Genomic DNA, 25,656 nt, shown 5'->3' with positions numbered 1-25,656 from the left:
CATTACATTGTTCCAAATGTCTATCTAAATCTTCTTGAATATTCAACACATCAGTAACATTTTATTGCTAAATGGCTAACAAAAGTAGCTGTCTTAACTTCTTGTGTCAAAGAAATTGCAGAAGCAGTGGTGCTAGCAATTAATGTAATTAAAGCTGTTATACCAGCAATAATCAAGCCCACTACTTCCTTGCTTCTGCTTAAAGCCTGACTCACTTATTCCAGTATTTGCAAGCTTTTTTCAGAATACTAAGATCCTGTAATATGCAATGAAATAAAACAAAAGGTGGTTGATAGACCACCATAATAGACATGCCACATTTTAGCACACTAACACAATTAGAAAGTGTAAAATCAATATAACTTACATTAAATACTGTAGAAGAAACAAAAGTAATTTTAACATGACAATTAAAAGAGCATTAAACATGCACTAACACTTGTTTGAAATCCAGATCCTGTCCAAACTTTATCTCTTGCTAACATAACATCATAGAGAACTTCAGCTAACTTCCAAATATGTCTCTGAAAATTTCCAGAACCAGCCTTCCAAATGAAGACTGTTATTTCCAATATTTGGATTGATTTGTAGACAAGTCCATGATTGAATCTGAATAACTGCTCACATTTAAGAAAAATACAAGAATCATTATAGCTTCTCTTTTTGATTCTCTGTCCCACAAGGTCTAAAAGCTTGAGGCAAGGCCACTTGTCCCATCTGGGATATAGGTAAGCAAAGGTGGGTCAGGCACATATGTCCAATACAGCTTCCCAGTCACCATTATCAGGGCAGTCAGCAAGCTCACAGATCAGCATCATTCTTTGTCCCAGCATCAGTATGTCTCAACCATCACTCTGGCAACCACCATACTCCTTCAGCATCCTGCATACAACACACAAAAATGCCCTCTTCCCCATATTAAATACCTGATTGGGATCATGCCATATGCCAGTAAATGGATTCTTCCCTTTCATCTAGGCATAAGTATGCCTAGTTGTAGGGTGCCATAGACACTCAGCAGAGTTCCTTGGCATCCAAATTTTTAAAAATTTAAAATAAAAAGAACAAAAAGAACATGATTTAAATAAATGTGTGGTGTGTGGGATTATAACTTCCCCTTTTTTATTTTATGAAGATATTGTTTTAAAGTTCCATGGGCCTGTTCCACAATACCTTGTCCTTGAGATTATAAGGAATCCCAGTATTATGGGTAATATTAAATTGTTGACAAAAAGTCTCAAATGTTCAACTGCAATAGCCAGTTCCATTATCTACTTTAATCTGTTTTGGAACAGCCAGCATAGAAAAACAATGTAGACAATAACTAATTATATTTTTTGTTGCTTCTTCTGTTAAAGCAGTTGCAACTAGAAAGCCTGAGGTAGTGTCAATAGTCACATGTACATATTTTAATTGTCCAAAATCAGAAATATGAGTATCATCCATTTACTATAATTGATTAGGTATGAGTCCTTGAGTATTAACATCACTATGTGGTACAGGTAGAAACTGAGGCCATTCAGGACAAGTCTTTACAATTTGACATGCACATTCTCTAGAAATATCAAATTGTTGTCTCAATCTATTACTATTTTGATGATGTAAAGAATGAGACTATTTAGCTAACTATTCCTGCGTAAGGCCTATAATCTGCCTAGTATACAAATCTGCTGTGGCATTGCCCTAAGGGGTCCAAGCAATGCAGTATGGGCTCTTAAATGTTCTATAAAGTTAAGGAACAGTACATACTCTTGAATTTGAGAATTAGCAGTATCTTAAAAAAAGGAAGTTTCAAGTAATTATAAACCATGAGCTATATATTGGCTATCAGTATAAAAATTAAAAGCTTGATTTTTCAGCATTTCTTATTTTTAAATTAGATATTTTATTTATTTACATTTCAAATGCTATCCCCTTTTCTGATCCCCCCAGAAGCCCCCTATCCAGTTCCCCTCTTCCTGTTTCTATGAGAGTGTACCCCACACACCCACACACTCCTGCCTCCCCACCCTCGCATTCCCCCACACTGGGGCATCCAGCCTTCACAGGACCAAGGGCCTCTTCTCCTACAGATGCCCAACAAGGCCATCCTCCCCTGCATATACAGATGGAGCCATGGGTCTATCCCTATGTGTTTCCAGGCTGGCTGTTTAGACCCTGGCAGCTCTGGTTGGTTGGTATTGTTGCTTCCTCCATGGGGCCACAAACCTCTTCAGCTCCTTCAGTCTTCTCTCTAACTCCTCCATTGGGGACCCCAGGATCATTTCAATGGTTGGCTGCTAGCATCTGCCTCTGTGTATGACAGACTTTGGCAGAACCTCTCAGGAGACAGCTATATCAGGCTCCTGTCAGCATGCACTTCCAGGCATCCAAAACAGTGTCTGAATTTGGTGACTGACTGCACATGGGATGGATCCACAGGTGGGTCAGTCTATAGATGACCCCTCCTTCAGTCTCTGTCCCACACTTTGTCTCCATATTTCCTCCCATGAGTATTTTGTTACTCTCTCTAAGAAGGATCGAATGTAGTTTTAATTTGGTTATTGGTTTTTTATATTATTTTTAAGTATTTTATATATTATAAACACTAGTCCTCTGGATAGCTGAAAAGATTCTCACATTTTATCAACTGCATCATTAATTGATTATATTTTCTTTTTCTTTTATAGAGCCATTTAATTTCCTAAGATCCCATTTATCAATTGTTGGTCTTGGTTTTTCTAATATATTGAAGTCCTATCCAGGAAGTCCTTAGCTGTTTGCTAAGTGGACATCTGCATCTTACTTTCTCTTCTACAAGTTTAAACCTCATCAAATCTTCTTTGGACTCACTGACCTGTTTGGAATTGAGTTTCACACAGGATGGGAAACAAGATCCAGTTTCATTTTCATCCCATTGAGAACAGTGTCCCAGAGCCATGTATTCAAGATTCTGCCTTTTCCCTGAAGTATATTCTTGGTTAATTTGTCAAAAGTCAAGTAGCTGTAGTTGCAAAGATTTCTAATCCACTGATTTATGTGTATATTTTTGCACCAGTATTATGGTATTTTTATCTATGGCTCTGTAAAATAATTTGAAATCAGGGAGAGAGTTACCTCCCACAGTATGTCTTTTGTACAAGATTGTTTTAGCTATCCTTGGAACTTTGTACTAAAAAATAAATTTTGAGATTTTTCTTTGATTTTTTAATGATTAATATCCTTGGATTTTGCAATGAAATAATATTGAATATGTAGGTTGATTTTGGTAGTTTGTCGTTTTCACAAGATTTATTCTTGAAATTCATGAGTGTGAAAGGCCTTTCAGGTTTTCTGTTCTCTTCCTCAATTGCTTCCTTCAGTATCTCAAATTTGTTATTGTGGGGGTCTGTAATTTCTTTTGTTAAGTTTATTCTAAAAAATTAATTTTGTGGCTAGTATGGATGAATTTTTCCCTGGTTCATTTTCATCATTGATATATAAGAAGGTACAGATTTGTGCTAATTGTATATCCTTCACAGTTGCTGAAAACATTCATCAGTTCTTAGACAAGTTTGAAGTTGTCTTTGGACCTTCTATGTATAAGATAATACTGTCTTCATATGGGGATACTTTGACTTATGCATTACTATTTACATCCCTTTTATTTACTTATTTTATTACTATAACTAAAATTTTAAGCACTATATTGAAGAGGAGTAGAGAGAGTAGCATCCTTCACTTGATTGGGATCTTGTTGAGAATGATCTGAATTTTCTTTCACCTAGCATGATGGCTTTTAGCTCATCACCTATGGCATTTATAGTTTTCTGTATGCGTCTCTTCCCTAGCCTCCCCATGACTTATTACTTATGATATTGTCAAGGGCCTTCTCTAGATCTGTGTAGATGATCATGTAATTTCTGTCTTTGAGTCTCTTTATATGGTAGATAGACCACTTTTATTGATTTATGCATGTTGAACCATCCCTTAATGCCTCAAAGGAAGTCAAGCTGGTACTGACCTAGAAGCATTTCTTGCCAGGCCAGTCATTGTTGCAGCCTACAGGATTCATAGTTGGGCATGACTGCTTATTATTATTTTTCTTCTCCAGAAACTTGCACAGCACCTTCTAGCACGATGTAAATAAAGTAGGTAGTGGGGAGGAAGCTTCTAGGTCAGAACCAGGTTGATTTTGCCATGTTCTTTGATTCAAGCATTGGGTTTCTCCAGCAATATAATCTTACTGTAAAGTTCTACACTTCATATGTGAAAGGTAACCAAAGGCATTGCCTATAGCCTCTAATTTGAGTGTGTGTATATGTATGGAACCTTATTGCCCAACAACTCCAGGTAATCCATTTTGGGGACTGAGATTTTTATTAGTTAGTATCTGGTGTCTAGTGAGGCCACTGTTGCCCTCAATTTATTCTTTTTTGTTAATTTTTAGTTTTTATTTTATTTTTTATTAAATTTTTATTGGATATTTTATTTACATTTCAGATGTTATCCCCTCTCCCCATTTCCCCCAGAAACCTCTTGTCCCATTCTTCCTCCTCCTGTTTCTATGAGGATGTGCCCCCATCCACCCACCTACTCACTCCCACCTCCCAGCCTTCGAATTCTCCCACACTGGGGCATCCAGCTTTTACAGGACCATCTCCTCTCCCATGTACGCCCAACAAGGCCATCCTCCCCTACATATACAGCTGGGGCCATGGGTCCCTCCCTATGTGCTCCCAGGCTGGTGGTTTAGACCCTGGGAGCTCTTCTTCCTTACTCTCCTTGTAGGCACTCATTACCCAAGTAAATGCTTAGAAATGCTGCTTGAGGGTTCATTGCTTTTTATTTTAAACTTTAAGAAAATCAAATGGTTTCTATTGATTTATATAAAAATAATACAAATAAGGAAAACTACTACATAAGTTTAATAGAAGAAATGTGCTTAAATAACTAGTGAATTTACTATTGTAAAACTAACCTTGTTTCTGGTTTTGGAATTTTTCTGCTATGGTTCTTGGAATTACCAAGATGTGGCATCAGCTTCTTGCCTGATGTTCTGTCTTAGCATAGCATCAACATTTCTCCATTATGATGTTTAAGTGTGTGTCAGTCAATTTTCTCTCAGTTTTAGTGTTTGCAAGTTTTGCCTTTTTATAAGAAATTCTCACCTTCTGGGTATGTCTCATTTCTTCTCTGAGAACACATTAAACACACACACACATATAAATTTTGTCATTTCTGTAAATTGTGTGATTTTACTTTTGTGTTACACTGAACTTTTTTTAACCTCTTACATTGTAAAGAGCAAATAATCATTGTATAAAGGGATGGCTTCATTATGACATTTGTCTAAAAGTATATCATTTATTTTGATCACTTTTACAGTAGCCCCATATTATTATTCTAGACTATCTGTTCCATTTCTTGTTTGTTCTCTTGATGGATCCTGTATTCAATGGTGAGAGAAAGCTGTGGCCTCAGAGCTGATTCAGAGACAGAAAGATCAGAAAAACAAGCTAGAAAACAGCCCAAGAGGATTCATTAATGTACCATTTCTTAGAATTACATTTCTACGAGAGGCCATTTCAGCTGGAGGTAAGTGTGCAGAGCCTGAAGGAAAGGCCATTCAGAGACAGGCCCAACTTGGGATCTATCCCATGTGCAGGCACCAAACCCTGACACTATTACTATGTTGTAGTATGCAAGCTATTTTGTGCTTGCAGACAAGAACCTATCATGGCTGTCCTCCGAGAGGATCTACCAGCAACAGACTAAGACAGATAAAGAAACTTACAGCCAACCATTGGACTGAGGTCTGGGACCCCTATGAAATTGTTAGGGGATGTACTGAAGGAACTGAAGGGGATTGCAAGACCATAGGAGAACAACAGTATCAACTAACCTGGACCCCTCAGAGCTCCCAGAGACAATGCCATCTGTGGGGCAGTGATAGGATGGCTTGGGTTTTGGTAGAAGCACTGGCTGAAAATAGCCCGGAGACCCAACAGGTGTCCATGCCTGTGAGCATCTATTCTGCCATGCTCCCAGAATCCAGGCCCCTGACACATGGTGTAGACCTCCATTTGATCTGCACAATTCAGTCACATAGGGCAACGCTCCTACCAGCCCCTCTACAGGCAGAGGGCATGACTACAGGCCTCAGGTCCTAGAGAGATTTCCATATTAATGAAATACCTAAAGGCCAGAGGGCAGAGCTAAGTATTCTTTCCCAGACTCTTCTACTCTCTCCCTCCCTATTTAAGTCAGGTCCGCCCTGACCTAGGTGAGGTTACCGCCAGACCATCTACATCCACCATGAACAATAAAGCTTTTGAAAACCCATGGACTTCCACATGTCTTTGGGGCCCACCGTGGGGGAACTGCGGAGAAGGTCTCAACTACAGAGCCATGTCTAATCTCCATGGAGAGCTTCTCTGTGTCCTGCCATGGAGGCCCGCTTCTTCAAGCAAGCTAACTGGCTGCCAGCAAAGTGAGTACTTACTTCGGGGGGAGGGGGCGCTGTTGGGGCTTTCCTCTCTCTCCCTCTGTGGCCTCTGCTACATATGTAGCAGAGAAGTGCCTTGTCTGGCCTCAAGGGAAAAAGATGCACTTAATCCTGTAGAAATTCAATGCCTCAAGGAAGGAAGATGCTAGCAGGCTGAGGTGGGAAATAATAATAATAATAATAATAATAATAATAATAATAATAATAAAAGTAAGAGTAAAAAGCCAGGTAACATACAAAGGCAGAAGTTATGGTTAGCTCTGGTCTTGTATTTTGATGCTAATTCTGCTTTCCCAGGAGGGGCTTCAGATGAAGAGTGAATCAGTATACAGGTGACTTCTTGTGAACCTTCTGACCACCTTAATTTGTAAAATAAAGGCTAGAGCTGGTGATTGGGCAGTAGAAGAGGAGGTGGAGCAAAAAAGTTGGGTGGAAAGGGAGAGAGAGAGAAGAACTACCAGGAGAGATGAGTGGAAAGACAATGGAGGAGAAGCATGTGGCCTGGAAAAAACACAAGTTATAAGGGATCTCATAGATGGAGAATAGAGGAATGTAGTGGTAAATCTGCCCAATCTAGGCATGCAATTTGTATTCATAATCATTGAGTTATGATTTCTTTGATCGGGCTTATTTGCATTAGAGATTTACTGCAATAGGCAGACCTATCAGAATTGCATCTGACTTCTCAACAAAGACTTTAAAAGATAGATGGGCCTAGACAGATATCCTGCAACCTTTTAAAAGAAACCACAGATGCCAACCTAGACTACTATACCCAGCAAAACTCTCAATCAACATAGATGGAGAATACAAGATAGTTCAAGATACATCCAAATTAAAACAAGATCCAGCCACAAATATAACCCTACAGAAAATACTAGAAGGAAAATTCCAACCCAAGAAGGATAACTACATTCAAGAATACAAAAGAAATGAGTAATTTCATACCAGCAAAAACAAGGAAATCACACATAAATCCCCTGCACATACATACACACTAACACCACAAACATCAAAATAACAGAAAATGATAATCACTGGTGATTAATATCTCTCAAAATCAATGGATTCAATTTTTCCATAAGAAGACACAGGCTAACAGAGAGGAAGTGAAAATAGGATCCATCATTCTGCTATATACAAAAAACACACCTCAGCTATAAAGATAGATATTGCCTCAGAGTAAAGAGAAAAACTTTCCAAGCATATGGACACAAGAAGCAAGCTGGAGAAGGCATCCTAATCTTTAATAAAAGAGATTTTCAACAAAAATTAATAAAGAACAGGAAAAACACTTCATACTCACCAAAATAAAAAAAAAATCTATCAAGATTATATCACAATTTTGAATATCTATGCTCTATATACAAAGGCACCCACATTTGTATAAGAAACATTGCTGAAGCTTAAGTCACACATCAAACATCACACATTAATAGTGGGAGACTTCTATTCCTGTCTGTTTCCTATCCAAGTCAGATCAGCAGCCTGATACCCACCCACATGCTACAGCCTGTGCTCCTCTCAGATGATCTTCAATAACCAAAGACACAGGTGAGAATCTTGACCAAATGCCCACACCAGCTGGGACCACCAGGGACCCAACTCTCATGACCCCCAACTGAGCTCCACCTTTGTTCTGGTTTGCTTCCTACCCTGGCCAGATCAGTGGAACTTTACCTGCTCACATGATACAGCCTGTGCACCACCCAGGAGGTGCTCTGTAACCAGGGACAAAGAATGCCTGCTCTAACTAGAGACACAAGAGACCCAACCAAATCAAAACAGCACTGCCTTCCTCCAAGGAGATCAGCCATACCTGCCTCCTTGGAGGCAGGTAAGAGACACCCAGGCAAGTTAACCCCAGGGATAACCAGATGGCCAGAGGCAAGTTCAAGATCATAAGCTACAGAACACAATACATACAACCACAACCCAGTTCTTTCACCACGGCAAGCCCTGGATACCTCAACATGACTGAAAAAGCAAGATAATGGCCTAAACTCCCATTTCATGAAGATAGAGGTCTTTAAAGAGGATATAAAGAATTCTCTTAAAGAAATACAGGGAAACAGGCAAATAGGCAGAAGCCTTTGAAAAGGAAACAAATAAATTCTTTAAAGATATGCAGGAAAATACAATCAAGCAGGTAAAGGAACTGAACAAAATGAACCAAAAACCTAAAAGTGGAAATAAAAACAATAAAAAAAAACATAAAAGAAGACAATGCTGGAGAAGGACAACTTAGAAAAAATATCAGGAGCTACAGATACAAGCATCACCAACAGAATAATAGAGAAACAGGAGAGAATCTTAGTTGTAGAAGATCCCATAGAAAATATTGACACATTAGTAAAAAAAAAAAAAAATGTAAAAAGCACTTAACCTAAAATATTCAGGAAATACAAGACACAATAAAAAGATCAAACCTAAGAATAGTACAAATAAAGAGGGTAAAGAATCCCAGCTCAAAGGGCCAGAAAACATCTTCAACAAAATCATACAAGAAAACTTCCCTAACCTAAAGAAAGAGCCATAAATGTACAAGAATCCTATAGAACACCAAATAGATTGAACCAAAAAAAAAATCTTCTCATCAAAATGTACAAGAATCCTATAGAACACCAAATTGATTGAACCAAAAAGAAAATCTTCTCATCACATAATAATCAAAACATGAAATGCAGAGAACCAAGAAAGAATATTAAAAGCTATAAGAAAAATAGGCCAAGTGACATAAAGGTAGAACTATCAGAATTGCACCAGACTTCTCAACAGAGAATCTAAACACCAGAAGATTCTACACAGATATCATCCAGACCCTCAGAGAACACAAATGCCAGCCCAGGCTACTATACCCAGATAAATTCACAATCATGATAGGTGAAGGAACCAAGATATTTTATGACAAAACCAAATTTAAACAATACTAGTCTACTAATCCAGCACTATTATGATACTGGAACAAAATCTCCAACAAAGGAAGGGTAACTACATCCAAGAAAACACAAGAAATTAAACATTTCACAAGAAACCCAAAAGAATTATACAAACGTAATACCACCTCCAGCAACAAAGATAAGAAGAACTAACAATGGTCTGTCTTTAATATCTCTCAACAACAATGGACTCAAATCCCCAATAAAAAGACACAGGCTACGAGAGTAGATATGTAAACAGGATTCAGAATTTTGCTGCATACAAGAAACATACCTCAATAACAAAGACAGTCACTACCTCAGAGGAAAAGGCTGGAAAAAGTCTTCCAAACAAATGGTCCCAAGAAACAAGCAGGAGTTGCCATCCTAATATCCAATAAAAAAGACTTTCAACCAAAAGTTATCAGGTGAGATGGAGAATGACACTTCATATTCATCAAAGGAAAAATCTACCAAGAGAAAGTCTCAATTCTGAACATCTATGTCTCAAATGCAAGGGCACCCACATTCAGAATGGAAAGTTTACTAGCTCAAAACACCCATTGAATCCCACACAATAATAGTGTGAGACTTCAACACCCCACTCACACCAATGGACAGGTCATTGAAACAGAAACTAAACAGAGACACGGGGAAAGTAATAGAGGTTATGAACCAAATGGATTTAACAGACATCTATAGAACATTTCACCCTAAAACAGAAGAATATACCTTCTTCTCAGCACCTCATGGTATCGTCTCCAAAATTGACCAAATAATTAGACACAAAAACAAATACAAGAACACTGAATTAATCCCATGTATTCTATCACACCACCATGGACTAAGGCTGGTCTTCAAAAAACAAAAAACAAAACAAAACAAAACAAAAAAAAACAACCAGAAAGCCAACATACACAGAGAAGCTTAACAACTATCTACTCAGTGATAACTTGGTCAGGGAAGAAATAAGAAAGAAATTAGAGACTTTTTAGAATTTAAAGAAACTGAAGGTACAACATACCCAAACTGAAAATGACACAATGAAAGCAGTACTAAGAGGAAAACTCATAGCTCTGAGTGCTTCTATAAGGCAAAAGACACCATCAATAGGACAAATCAGCAACCTACAAATTGGGGAAAAAAATCTTCACTAACCCTACATCTGACAGCGGGTTAATATCAAAAATATATAAAGAACTCAAGAAGTTACCCTCCAAAAACAAAATAACCAAATTAAAAATGAGGTATATTTCATATTAATAATAAACAAAAAATCACAACAGAAGAATCTAGAATGTCCAAGAAGTACTTAAAGAAATGTGCACACTACTTAGTCATCAGTGAAATGCAAATCAAAATGACCCTGAGATTCTATTTCATACTAATCAAAATGGCTAAGATCAAAAAGCTCGAGTGACAGCACATGCTGGCAAGGATATGGAGAAAGAGGAACACTCCTCCACTGCTGGTGGAATTTTAAACTGGTAAACCACTCTGGAAATCAATTAGGCAGTACTTCAGAATATTGGAAATAGTTCTATGTCAAGAGCCAGAGATATCACCAACCCTGACCTCAAGCCATACCACAGAAAAATAGTTATGAAAACATCATGGTTTTGGTATAGAAACAGACAGGTTCATCAATGGAATTGAACTAAAGACCCTGAAAAAACCCCACAGACTTATATACATTTGATTTTTAACAAAGAAAGCAAAAACCATACAGTAGATAAAAGAAAGCATCTTCAACAAATGGTGCTGGTCTAATTGGATGTCTGCATTTAGAAAATGCAAATATATCCATATCTATCACCCTGCACAAAACTCAAGTCCAAGTGGATCAAAAATCTCAATATAAAACAGGATATGCTAACTCTAATAGAAGGGAAAGTATGGAATACCCTTGAACTCATTGGTATAAGAGACACCTCTCTGAACAGAACACCAATGGCTCAGGCTCTAAGATTAACAATTGATAAATGGAACCTTATGAAATTGAAAAGCTTCTGTAAGGCAAAGAACAGTGTCAATAAAATGGAAGTCTACAGATTGGGAAAGAATCTTCACCAACCCTATGTCTGACAGAGGGCTAAGAGGGCTAATATCCAAACATAGTGTGTGTGTGTGTGTGTGTGTGTGTGTGTGTGTGTGTGTATAGATAGATATGTAGCTATATAGATATATAATTTTTGAAGAAGTTTGATACCAACAAACCAAATAACCCAATTAAAATATGGGTACAGAGCTAAACAGAGAATTCTCAACTGAAGAATCTCAAATGTATGAGAATCACATAGAGAAATATTCAAAGTTCTTAGTATCAAGGAAATGCAAATCAAAACAACCCTGAGATCCTATCTTACACCAGTCAGAATGGCTAAGAACAAAAACTCAAGTGACAGCACATGGTGGGAAAGATTTTGAGCAAGAAAAATACTTCTGCATTGCTGGTGTGAGTGCAAATGTGTACAACCACTCTGAAAATCAATTTGGCAGTTTGCAGAAAACTGAGAATAGTTCTACCTCAAAAACATCCTGTGCACACACTCAAAAGATGCTCCACCATCCAACGAGTACGGTTACTCAACTAAGTTCATAGCAGCTTTATTTGTAATAGCCAGAAACTGGAAACAACCTAAATGTCCCTCAACTAAAGACTGGATAAGAAAATGTGGTATGTCTACACTGAAGTGGAAGTTTCTGGTTGTATCATGTGATGCAAATACATGTGGTTTTTACTAAGACAAACTCATGTGGTGTTTTTGCTATCACAGACTTACATACTGTTTCTCCCCTACCTTTGGACAGTGGGCTAGCATTTGAGATCCCTTAGTAAAAGGAGGTTTAAAATTTCTAAGTCTATACCACACAATGGAATACTATTCAGCTATTAAAAACAGACATGAAATTTTCAGGCAAATGAATGGAACACCAGCCTGAGTGAGGTAACCCAGTTGCAAAATGACATGCATGGTATGCACTCATTTGTAAGTGGATATTAGCCATAAAATACAGGATGCCCATGCTACACTTCATAAACCCAAGGAAGGTAAACAAGAAGGAAAGCTCAAGTGAGGAAGTCTGAATCTCACTTAGAAGGGGGAACAAAACAGTCGTAGGAGACAAATGGAGGGAGGGAACTAGGTGGGAGAGGTTATGTGGAGGGGACTTGGGGGAGCAGTTCAAGATCATCTGTGGGGAGGGACAGGAGAGATGGCCAGATGGTCATTAGAATGAATGGAAAACTGCAACTAACAGGGGTTGGGAAGATGGGGGGGGCGGTCATCTCAAGGATGTGCCAGAGATCTGAAATAGAGGAGACACATAAGAATCAATGGAGATGGCTGTAGCTGTGACTCACAGCACTGGGGATATGGAACCTGGAGTGGCCACATTCCCTAGCCAGACAGGAACCCCAGTTGAACAATAAGTACACCAACGCAACCACAAAACTTTCAATCCCCAAATTTATCTTATCTACAAGAAATACAGAGACAGGAAATGGAGCAGAGACTAGGGGAAAGGCCAACAATAACCTGCACAATTTGAGACGTATCCCATGGGCAAGCACCAATCCCTGACACTATTAATGATAATCCAGTTATGCTTGCAAACAGGAGTCTAGCATGGCTGCCCACTGAGAGGCTTGATGCACCAACTGACTCAGATAGAAATATAAACCCACAGCCAAATATTGGATAGACCTTAGGGACTCTTTTGAAAGACTTGGGGGAAGGATTTCAGGCACTGAAGGATATAGAAACTCTACATGAAGACCAACAGTGTCAACTAACCTGAACCCTTGGGGCACTCAGAGACTGAACCAACAACCCAAGAGCATACATGCACTGAACCTACTCCCCCACCACACCCCCCCCCAGCATATGTAACAGATATGCAATTTGGTCTTCACATGGATCCCGAATAACTGGAGCAGGAATTATCCCAAAAGATGTTGCCTGTCTGTGGGATATGTTCTTCTAACTGGAGAACCTTGTCTGGCCTCAGTGAGAGAGGATGTGCTTAGCTCAGCAGAGACTTGATATGTTAGCAAGCAGGATTACCTATGAGGGTCCTCTATTCTCTCAGAGGAAAATGGAAGGGGAATAGGCTGAAGGATTGTAGAAATGGGTAACCAGAACAAGGGGCAGTGAGCAGGATGTAAAATGAATAAATACATTTTTGTTTTAAAAAAGAATGCTAATGAAACCGATCTCTAGTGTTATCATTTTTGTAAGTTTTATATATTTAAAAAATAGAAATATTTTTGAATTTTTAAAATTAATTCTATCCACTCAGTTACTAAATATGATTCTGAGCTCACCATGATTCCTTATATACTGTATCATCTAGGAATTACTTTTCTTCTTCTGAAATTATTTTATTAGGAACCTTTGGAGGTCTATTATTCATGTTTCAGTTTAGTTCATTCATTGATGGCAGTTCATCTGTTGTGGCAGTAGAGTTCTATTTCCTAAGGACTTTGACACATGTCCCCTTCTTCTCTTATTACTGCCATTGATAGGGTATTGTTATCTAAGTGTATTTACATCATGAATAGCTTATATAAACAGAAGCAGTGAATTGAATATTAAACTTCTACAACTCTAAATTTGTGTTGATTTCTTTTCATTTCCTATTTAATATTTGAAAAGTTGATCTCTCTTTCTTCAACTATCACTGAAGGTAGACAGCTCTAGCACCAAGACATAAGCACACAGAAAAGTTGTACTGGATCAACAGAGTCAAGGAAAAGCAGATCATATATCTATATACTTAACACATAACAGCCAAATAGAGCTAGAAATAGTCTAATTAAAGAGGAACCAAAATAAAGAAAACACTCTACACAGAAGTTGGGGTGCTCATTCTCTTCCTTGGCTCAGAATCTGGGCCACAGTAGAAAAATCTCTGCAGGTCTGTTTAGTGAGAAATTTAAAAAAAAAAAAAAAAAAAAAAAAAAAAAAAAAAAAAAAAAAAAGGTTGCTAGATAGCAGAAGTGGATTTTCTCCAAGGACCGCTGGCTTATCTAGTCTAAGTCTCTTGGACACTTTACAGCGTCAGGTATTAATTCCATTTCATAGAATGGATCTTAAATTCAATTTTAAAAAAGGGACTTGGTTACTCCCAAAACATGTGTGCCACTATATCACCAGATATTTATGCTACAGATTTTTAGGCTGGTGATATAGAGACATTGATGATTACATTCCTCCTCCAGTGCAAACTGTTTCCCAGAACCATGAACACCAGTCAACGGGGCAGAAGCTTCTATTTGGGCACCAGTTATATTTCTCCATATTCAATGTTTTTATATTTTTTTGTCTTACTGTTTAATTGTTTTGAATTTTTGTTTTGTTTTGCTGTTGTTTTGTTTGTTTGGGGAAAGTGGTTTGGAGAGAGCAAGAACATGAGTCATAAAGTTTTGTGGGTAATGAAGTAGAAACAATTTAGAAGGATATCTGAAAGGGGGAAGAAAAAGGCTGTTAGGAGCCATGCTGCGTTTGCTGAAGTAGCTATACGCTCGCCATTAGAAGATGGCGCTGGCTTCCTGTTCCTGGTTCTTCTTGGCCTTGGTGTCTGCAGCTGTGCGCACGCGTAGGCGCGAATTTTCCCGCTGATAGTACTATCAGTGGATATGTAAATGAGACCCCAGTCTGTAAGCCAATGAGGACAGATCATGTCTCTTTGATAGTATATAAGTCAGTACATTCTGGGGCTTGGGGTCCTTCCTTTGTTCTCCATCTTGCATCCTTCTAACTAAAAGAGCTGTAACAATAAAAGACGCTGTCAGAAGAATCTTGAATGTGACGTGCTCCTTGTCGGTGAGGTAGCATGTCGCATTTTGGTGCCGAAACCCGGGAGTGAAGCCGACACCCCGAGGATCGTCTACCTTGAAGGACCCTGCTTAGCTCGCAGAAACAAGATTCAGAACTGATGGTGCAGTAAGTCTAGACACTTTTCTGTAAGATATGGTGAATCCTATGCTTGGCCTTGCTTTCGCTATTCCTGTCTGAGCGGTGGTTGTTCTCGTGTTTTGCTTTTGCCTTAATTGGCATATTAAGGGACGAGAGTGTACATGTCCTCCTTTTCAAAGTGAACCGTAAATCACAGGTAGATAACTGTGCAGGTTCGCCCAGTTCTGTAGATAAAGAATTATGGGCAATCAACAGTTTAAGCTGGCTCTCGTGGCAGTGCAGGCGCTGCTGCGAGAAAGCGGCTTGACTATTTCAGAAAAGGAGGAGGGAAGATTGAGAGCAGGCACGTTACCTATTTTTAAGATGATTCAGGCATGCATAGCGGATGAGAAATGCCAAGGTCAGGATAGCCTATCAGAAGCAGAAAAGGAAGGGAATGCTAGCAGAAAAAAAGGCAATGATAAACAGCCTTTAAGCCCTCCATGTCAGAAGAAGAAGGAGGGGGAGAAAAGAAAAAAGATAAAAGATAATGGAGCTGAGAAAATAGCTCAGTCAGAGAAATATAAAAAAATATATCCAGCCTTGACTGGGTTTAGAAAATTAACACTGAATGACTCCGCCTCAGAGGAGACGTCCTCTGAGGATGGAGAAAATGAGGACGATACTTCGTCCCAGGATGGGTTGGATTCCGACGAACAAACAGAATTAGAGGCAGCTCATTATGCGAAAGAAAGATATCCTCTGGATCCTCCTTATGCACCTGGCAGTTTGCCATCGGCGCAGCTGCTTGTGTGGAAGACAAAACAGGATGATTTGTGTGCTACACAGGCCAGAGATAACATGGCACAAAATCACCCCCAATGGAGCTTTGATATGCTAACTGGCCAGGGGAGCTATTTGTGTTTTCCCACAGGAGCAAGAAAATCCGATCTGGGTACCAACAAGATTGACAAGAATAGTGAAGGATGGAGAAAAAGAAAATCCGGATCCAGAGGCTGTGGACGTCAATGTTTCTGATATTAATTCTTTGGACTCCCATAAGGAGCAGCCTACCTCTGTGGGCAATAGTGAGAACATGGCCCGTTCCAATGCCTGTACATGCTAATTCGACTAAACTTCCTTTATTCTTATCCACAAGTTGTGCCATGGAAGCACCATGCATCAAAACGCCTAAGTTTGAAACAGAACCATATAATGCCACCTCAATAAAATTAAATACGGCATTATGTTTTACTTTCCAAAATGAGACTATTAGCTCTGGGAAAGGGCCATGTATTAAAATTACAAAAATGAAATTGGGATATTGGGAAGATCCACTTGTTGCTAATAAAATTCCCACAGGGATATTAATGAATGCCCTGTCACAAATAAGTACTGGAGCAACTAGTGGAAGTGGAACTGGTGGTAATAATACATCTTCCAATATCACTACAATTATGCTCACTAGCAATATAACTATACCATTACCTGATAATTCTCCTCTTAATGTGACCGCTAAAAGACAGATACCATGGTGCTATCCATTATTGGATTTTCCTCCGACATTTACAGCATGTCAACCACCAGAATTACGGAAATTTAAACTATCGGAGGGCTTCTATTTTAATCAAAAGTTAAAAAGATTTAAAACAAATAACACTCACTCTGGCCCTGGGAGTGAGTGGCCATTTTTCAAATAGATAATTATAAATAATGATAATTATAAATGATGATAATTATTAATGGATAATTATAAATGATAATTATAAATGATGATAATTATAAATGATAATCTCTAATTATAAATGAGGCATCTACTAGTATATCAGCTTTTGCTAATCTACAAGGAAGCTTCCATACATCTAATAATGTTAGTGGTACACGATTGGAGACCACGCAAAGTAATAAAACAAAGATCAGTTTATCTAATTTGAAGATTAATCAACAATATTCTAATTATACGCTTGAGCCATCGCTAGTGTGTGTTCAAGCACCATGTTTTTTCCTTATATGTGATGAAGAGTTGTTTGAAAACAGCTCAATAATTAATTGCCATAGTCCTAATATTACATGTTACTTAACAGAATGTTGGAATAGAAAAAACCGGACAGCAATTGTGGTGAATATTCCCACATTTGTACCAGTACCTGTTGAAGCTGACCCCAAAGATTTTCCTATCGTACAATTATTGAGACAAAAAAGAAATTTTGAAATTACAGCAGCTATAATCACTGCCATTACTGTTTCTGCTGCAGCTGCAGTGACTGCAGGTATTGCCATGGCCAATCAAGTGCAAACAGCCTCAGTTATTAGTCATATTACTGAAAAGGCATCCGATGCACTTGAGACAGTGAAGAAAACTGATGCTCATTTGGCCTCAGGGGTCTTATTGGTCAATCAGTGCATTGACTTATTACAACAACAATTACAAGCACTTGGAGATGTCGTACAACTTTCTTGTGTGGCTTCCACACGTTCCCTATGTATAACCCCCTTACTTTTTGATAATTCTTCCCTTGTTAACAGTTCTATTATTTCAGAATATCTGAAGGGGAATTGGACCCAGGAGTTGGAGTTTCTTCAAGAAGAATTACAGTTGAAGATATTAGACCTCAACAATACAAGCCTTGATATAATCAGTTTTAAAGACTTTACCTCTTGGCTTTTTTCTGCATTTTCCTTTTTTAAGGAGTGGGTGGGGGTAGGTTTGTTTGGCTGTATGCTACTTGGAGGGACATTGATCTTACTTTGGTTGTTCTGTAAAATGAAAACTCAACAACAACGTGATAAAGTAGTTATTGCTCAGGCATTTTTGGCCATTGAGACTGGAGCATCCCCTCAAGCTTGGTTGAATATTGCTAAAGTGCTGAGATGCTGTTTCGTTTATACATGCTTGTGGGCACAGGATCCCATTGCACCAAGCTGTAGATGGGACAGCCTTTTGATGCCTCCCAGGGCTCGGGTTCCCATTGCACGGGACTAAGGCACAAAAGGTCTCTAGTCACTTTATGCTATTTATAAAGAAGGGGAAGATGTTAGGAGCCATGCTGCGTTTGCTGAAGTAGCTATACGCTCGCCATTAGAAGATGGCGCTGGCTTCCTGTTCCTGGTTCTTCTTGGCCTTGGTGTCTGCAGCTGTGCGCACTCGTAGGCGCGAATTTTCCCGCTGATAGTATTATCAGTGGATATGTAAATGAGACCCCAGTCTGTAAGCCAATGAGGACAGATCATGTCTCTTTGATAGTATATAAGTCAGTACATTCTGGGGCTTGGGGTCCTTCCTTTGTTCTCCATCTTGCATCCTTCTAACTAAAAGAGTAACAATAACTAAAGCTGTAACAATAAAAGACGCTGTCAGAAGAATCTTGAATGTGACGTGCTCCTTATCGGTGAGGTAGCATGTCACAAAAGGCCAAAACTAAAAAAATGTAATAAATTTTTAAAATTATTATTATTCATCATTATTATTATTTTATTATTAACTATTTTACTGATTCACTTTACATTCCACTAGCTACCTCCATCCCAGTCATCCCTCCTACAATTTTCCCCATCCCTCCTCCTCATTTTTAATATTTTTTTTTAAAAATACAATGGATTTCTAATATTTCTTCTAGGATTAAATAAAACTGTGGGAAAACCATGGAGTAAATTACTATAATCTCAGCACTTTAGAGCCCAAGTGAGTTGAATCCTAAACTATAGAGATAAGTAAACCTAAGGCCTTAAATCTCATTAAGTGATAGAAGACCTCAGGAAAAGCAAGCCAAGAAACACACAAGAGGATTCTTTAATTTGCTATGTCTTAGACCAACATTTCCAAGGGAGAGTTTTTCAGTTAGTAAATGAGTCCCTCTGAAGCTATGCACAAAGAAAAGCAGAGAGAAGATCATGGGCTCAGAGGACAAAGGAGGATATTCCTGGAAGTTTTCCTGGCTTACAACTGACCCCAGAGACATTCGGGTAAGTCAGCACAGGGTCTTGCAAATCTCTTCTAATTTCAATTTATTCCATAGATCTTAGTATCTTCCTACAGTGGGAAGCAGTGGTAAATAAATCTGATTATTCAGACACAAGAGCTGCCTGGGAAAGGACAAAATGTTTTGGGGCCCCCTTTATGCCACAGAGAAAGGAGAACCAGTTTCTACTACTTCCTTTCATATCTGATAATAGGAAAACCATCATCTTACGTCATAGAAAACTACTGAAAACATATAAGCTGCCTGGCTGCAACCACTTCCATCTCCAGAGCACACTTGCAGTTGAGAGGAAGGAATACAACTGCCCTGACACCTGATATTGCACAGACCCCTGACACACAGCAGCAACTTAACAAAACAAACCAATTAACTACTGTCAAGGTAAACTACATCCGATCTCCTCAACTGTAGTGAAGCATCTTCAGGCTTTAAGCAGCCCAAAGGAAGCTGAGGTGGTCAGGAAGCTAGGTTTCTTAGAACCAGAGGTAAGAATATGTCTTTTTCTTTGTCTTTGTCTTTGTCTTTGTCTTTGTCTTTGTCTTTGTCTTTGTCTTTGTCTTTTTCTTTTTCTTTTCCTTTTTCTTTTCCTTTTTTCTTTTTAATGAAATGCATAGCCAGGCCCTGGAAACACTGAGCCAGGGAAAGGGGGAGTTCAAAGAAAATCTTAAGATCAGAAACTATAGAATCAGATTTCTTGGTCTCCTTTTCCTTCTTGTCTATTTTTTATTTTATTTTATTTTATTTTATTTTATTTTATTTTAAATTAAGAATAGGAGACTTTGAGAGTCTGAGGAGGGGAGATGGTAAGTCTAATAAATCATGGACATGTATTAAATTGTTAGCAAAACAAAATTTACTTAAAACGTATAATTTAATAGGAAAACATGGAAAAGAATCAACTGGGATTGACCGAGATTCTGTTACACTTTTGACTTGGGTACTTCCTCTCTTATAGAAATCTCAACATAGGTATTTAGACCTTGTGGATGTTGCTGACTTTGGCTAATGATGAAACCTTCAAAAAAGCCATCCAACACAAAGAGATATTTGTTTAAAATTTTCAGACCATTAACTGTTAAGTTAATGACTGACAGAGAAGGAAAACTAATAAAATATTAATGTACATATGTCATGCCATGGAATGATTTGTAGAAGCCTAGTTGTAAACAGATGATCATTGCTCTAGTCCCATAAACATAATTTAAAAATAAGTCCTGAAAAATTAAAATGTGAAAAAAAACATATAGCAGTAATTTATTGAAATCAATTTAGAATTTCATATTAAAAGTATTTCTATTCAGAAAACTAAAATATGTAGGGCCACTTTCTAAACATTATGCTACAATGACACATGTTAGGATATTTCTTTTATCTAAGAAAGACATAACTTTCTGGAAAGATATTCCAGGTTTAGTGTCCTGGATAACACTTTGTGAGGTGACATTTTAATGTTCGTACTCCCTATTCTACACATACATGGATCTTTATGTGACTCAAGTGAGAGGGGGAAGGAGGAGAGGGAGACAGAGAGATATCAAGAAGTAAAGCTGTTTGTAAAGATCCCATATCCCATATTATTAGAGTCATACTGGGTAGCATAAGGGGTTAAGCAAATTGAGTTGATATTAGCAAAACCTAACTAACCATATGTTTTGTAGGTAACTAAAAAGGCCACACAGAATGGAATTCTGCAACTCCACCTTGGGAAGTGGCTTCATCTTGGTGGGGATTCTGGATGACAGTGGTTTTCCAGAACTGCTCTGTGCCACTATCACATCCCTATACTTTTTAGCCGTGACCAGTAATGGACTGCTGCTGCTGGTCATCACCATGGATGCCCGGCTCCATGTGCCCATGTACCTCCTGCTCTGGCAGCTCTCTCTCATGGACCTCCTCCTCACATCAGTCATCACTCCAAAGGCTGTCATGGATTTTCTGCTCAAAGACAACACTATCTCATTTGGGGGCTGTGCCCTTCAGATGTTTCTGGAACTAATACTTGGTAGTGCAGAGGACCTCCTTCTGTCTTTTATGGCCTATGACAGGTATGTAGCTATCTGCCATCCTCTGAACTACACAATCCTAATGAGTCAAAGAGTCTGCTGTCTCATGATAGCCACCTCATGGATTCTTGCTTCTCTCAGTGCTCTAGAATATAGCATATATACCATGCAATATCCTTTCTGTAAGTCCAGGCAAATCAAACACCTGTTCTGTGAGATTCCTCCCTTGCTGGAGCTGGCCTGTGCAGACACCTCCACATATGAACTCATGGTTTATGTGATGGGTGTGAGTTTGCTCATCCCCCCTCTTGCTGCCATCCTGGCCTCCTACTCACTAATTCTGTTCACTGTGCTCCACATGCCCTCTAATGAGGGCAGGAAGAAAGCCCTTGTCACCTGCTCTTCCCATCTGACTGTGGTTGGGATGTGGTATGGGGGTGCTATCGTCATGTATGTCCTGCCCAGTTCCTTCCACAGCCCCAAACAAGACAACATCAGCTCAGTATTTTATACAATTTTCACTCCCGCTTTGAATCCTCTCATCTACAGCCTAAGGAATAAGGAGGTCACTGGGGCTTTGAGGAGAGTCCTGGGGAAAAAGGTTCGCAGTACAGTCTACATTCTAGATACTTCTAATAGCTGCCTTATAAACTTTATTATGCCTAAAATAAAAATATTTCTACTATGAGTAAAATACTAATGGCAAAATCAATAGAGTAAAAGTGTGGTTTTTTGATAGGTAAGTATGGGATCAAGAACCTTTTAATACACCCTTTGAATATTATGAGATATTTTATAGAATTACGTCCACCCTGTTTAAAATTATTTTCTATGTCTTTGAAAGTTATACATAATTTCAAAATGTAACTGCTTATGTTAGAGTTTCAAATTGGCCTCACCTTATCTTCTGGACCTGACCCCTGCTGTTTTAAGTTATTATTGAACCAAGAACCAGAAAAAAGTAGTTTCAAGTAGATAGCTCACATATTAATCAGAAAAGATATTTAAGAGTTGCTTAAATGTAGAACTAAATAGTCTTGGCCAAAATGTAATGGTGAAGTGACTATTTTGCTTAAAACGTTTGCATCATGTTCATTCTTTCTCTCTTTCCAAGCATCTGCATTCATGGAGATTTCTTTAATTTAAGAAACACCTTAAACTCTCTTCTCCTCTTCTTTCTTCTCTCCTCTTCTTCCTTCTCCTCCCCACTCCTCTACTTACCTCCTAATCGCTCTTATGAAAGTTCCTTTTCTTTCTTCTTTCTTTTCTTTTTTCTTTCTTTCTTCTTTTTTCAGTTATGGGAATTGAACACTTACCATCCTACCCTCTGAATAATAAAAGCAGACAGTGGGATGGGACAACATTTGTCCATTTTCCCTAACATATTAAAATGTCTCAACAATCACATAGAATCCATATATTTACTATTGGCCTAGACATAAACATTTTACAATCTGTACATGTCACAATATTCTGCGGTATTTCGTCTGCACACATTTTTTAACTTTTATATTTAACTGAAACACTAGACAGGACTGTCATCAGAAGTACCAGTGACAAGGTGTGCTCTCGTGGATATGAGGAAAGAGCATTCTATTGGTGGGGGTATAAAGTATCACAGCTGCTTTAGAAATCAGTATGAGGGCTTATAAAAATAAAAAAACTACAAATAGATCGATAAAAAATTTGAAGGGAAAATAAATTTAAATTTGAAAGTAGGATAAAGGGGAAAATGGTTTTCTTGCTAGCTTAAATATGTAGTTCTATGGGGTTGGTATTGCTGTTTGTAGAAACTGACTCTATCCTGTTCATTTAAACAAAAAGAAAATATTATTATAACTTCTCTAATATGGCATTAAAGACTGGGGAGAATTGTTTTAGGTGAGAGACAGGAAAGCTGGATACTAGCATACAGATTATGCATTACTACTGAATATGTAGCTGGCCATAGATTGCAGTAATATTTAGTGCATTCATTCCATAGACCAGAAGAAAAAATTTAGGAAGTATTCATCATAATCAATAAACATTTGAGAAGATAAATACATTTACTATGATTTAAATATTATACAAGGAATACAGGTACAGAAACACTAAGATATAAATGTGAGTTTGCTTTGCTTTTTATGTAACAGTTAAAATAAATAAAAATAAGTTTTCCTGGAAAATAGATAGATGTTAGTATCCTAGAAGTAAGCAGTGTGAGTAAAATCTCCCACTCATTTAGATGAATTTGCCTCATTTTCTTGATGCTGGCACTCACTTTATTAAGCTGATATGTTCATGTAGGGGCTTCTTCACCTGCTGGTACACAGCGAGATTCTTGTGGTCTATGGTGGTGATACAGAGTACTGGTGAAGAGCCCCTGGCCAGCTGTCAGAACACAATTGGAATTAAATGCAGCTCACATTCTTGTATAAGTTGGAACTTGTACTTCTTGAACAAAGCATCTGTAAACTCTAAAATTCCAGGAATGGGAAGACTTATTTTAAAGCATGTGAGGATTAAACAAGACAGTAAATGTAAATATATGGAGGGAGGCGTGTGAAATATATGGATAAATCCTACATCTAACTGTCATGAGAAGTGCCCTGGCAATTCTGAGTATGTGAGCATGACAGCACATGGGCGTTTGGTAATACAGCTAGCTATTTCATCTCTGTCAAATAAATGTCTTATGTGTGCATTTGTATGTGTTTATGTTAGTTATCATTAGCACTCTCTAGTGTATATGACTAATATTTTCCATTATGAAAAGTCTCAAAAGTAGTTATGTTAAATTATGGTTAAAATCAACTGAATAGTCTTGGATTAAACTAAAAAATGTTTTTTATGAAAATATTGAGCATTTCGCATTTTATTTCACATTAAAGTTGTATTAATGTATTAGTAACCACACTATATCATCTAATTTGCATAGTTTAAATTTTTCTTAATATTTTTTACAACTTCAAGATTGAGGACATAGATACTATGGATATTATAATTTTGGTGATGATTTCTATTCCAATTTATCACTTGACTTTAAAATACAGGATGGAAGTTTTTAAACATTTGTATCATTCTAAACCCATACATGTACAGGAAACACTAGATGGAGTCAGAAGATTTAAAAGAGTGTATGAAGTTGAGAGGAAAAAGAAAAACAGTGTGTAGGGGAGAGTTTAGAGGGAAGGCAATGGGGGATAGATTTGATCAAAATGCATTATATGAATATATGAAATTTTCATTCAAAAGTATAAAATGGTAAAAATTAAAAATTAGGGAAAACTATATATTGCCAGGTGGTTGTTTTCTTCTAATGCTATTTTACTGCTAGGAGATAACTTATCAGTAACTTTATGGAAGAAAAATTTGTTTTTTACAAATATTATTTACCTTAGTGATGCTGGTACAGACAATGTTCCTTGAAAACCCATGTCCCAGGTTAAAAAGGACAAACAGAACCAAAGGAACAGTGTCTGTAGTGTATCCTGCATGAGTAACTTTGTTCTTAACTGCTGACTGAAAGTAGAACTTTCCTGGGATCTTCTGACAAGACTGTCACGTTCTTAAAATGCTTTTTTTCTCTCCAGTGAAGCTATCTTTGCAGTTAGCTGTTACTCTCACTGTATATCTCATCTTGATTACAAATGTGCTGTTCTTTATTTAGTGTAGACCCTCTGTAGCTTCCAGCTGAGGGAAGGTGCATTTTTCTATATTCAGTTCTCTGAAAAGCTTTCATCTCCCACTGATGGTCACAGTCCAGTGTGAAGCAACCATATGCTGAGACTGCAGGAGCAACTGGGAGGTCCTAGGGAAGCTTACACAGAATGATTTTTATATCAATTTGCCTGAAAATGCTCAGTCCTGAAAAGGGTGCTCTTTCTATGCACACGTACCCTTTTTTTTTTTTTTTTAAGAAGAAGGGCAAGACTGTGGGAGCTGAGATCTGAACACTAAAAATCAGGACAACAAAAACAACCAATAATGAATATTGAACACTAAAATTCAGATTACTCCATGGGAGATGGAGTACAAGATTTCAATTATAATTTTGAGCATCACATTACAAAAGAACTATTAAAACAGAAAACAAACAAAGATTGAGAAAAAGGGAAAAGAATTATCTAAACCATCAAACGATACCCCTGTTTGTTCCTGACAAACTTCAATCACATGTTCTGCCTCCATCCCCAGTTCCTTTAGAGTATGGTTATCAACAATTCTTTGCCCTTGAAAGAGAAACCTGAGTGCATTCACCAGAATTTCCTATCTTTGATAGTATGATTCTTTGAATTTCTTAAGATATAGTGTCAAAAAACGAAGCAGAGACTGAAGGAATGGCTGACCAGTGACTGGCCCAACTTGAGATCCATCTCATGAGCAGGCACCAAACCCTGACAACTA

General features: G+C 37.9%; 1 pseudogene across 1 annotated transcript; it reads left to right on the top strand.

Annotated features, from left to right (window-relative positions):
* Positions 1-19,350: 19,350 nt before the first annotated feature.
* LOC143443468 (olfactory receptor 2AG1-like) lies at positions 19,351-24,073 on the top strand (annotated as a pseudogene). Its single transcript, XR_013112476.1, has 2 exons — positions 19,351-19,749; positions 20,923-24,073. The product of XR_013112476.1 is annotated as an olfactory receptor 2AG1-like (transcript).
* The last annotated feature ends 1,583 nt before the right edge of the window (positions 24,074-25,656 follow it).

This window comes from Arvicanthis niloticus, chromosome 1, assembly GCF_011762505.2.
Source record: "Arvicanthis niloticus isolate mArvNil1 chromosome 1, mArvNil1.pat.X, whole genome shotgun sequence".
In the NCBI taxonomy this organism is placed as follows: Eukaryota; Metazoa; Chordata; class Mammalia; order Rodentia; family Muridae; genus Arvicanthis; species Arvicanthis niloticus.
Note: the sequence above shows the minus strand (reverse complement) of the source record. Positions and strands in the feature narration are given on the sequence as shown.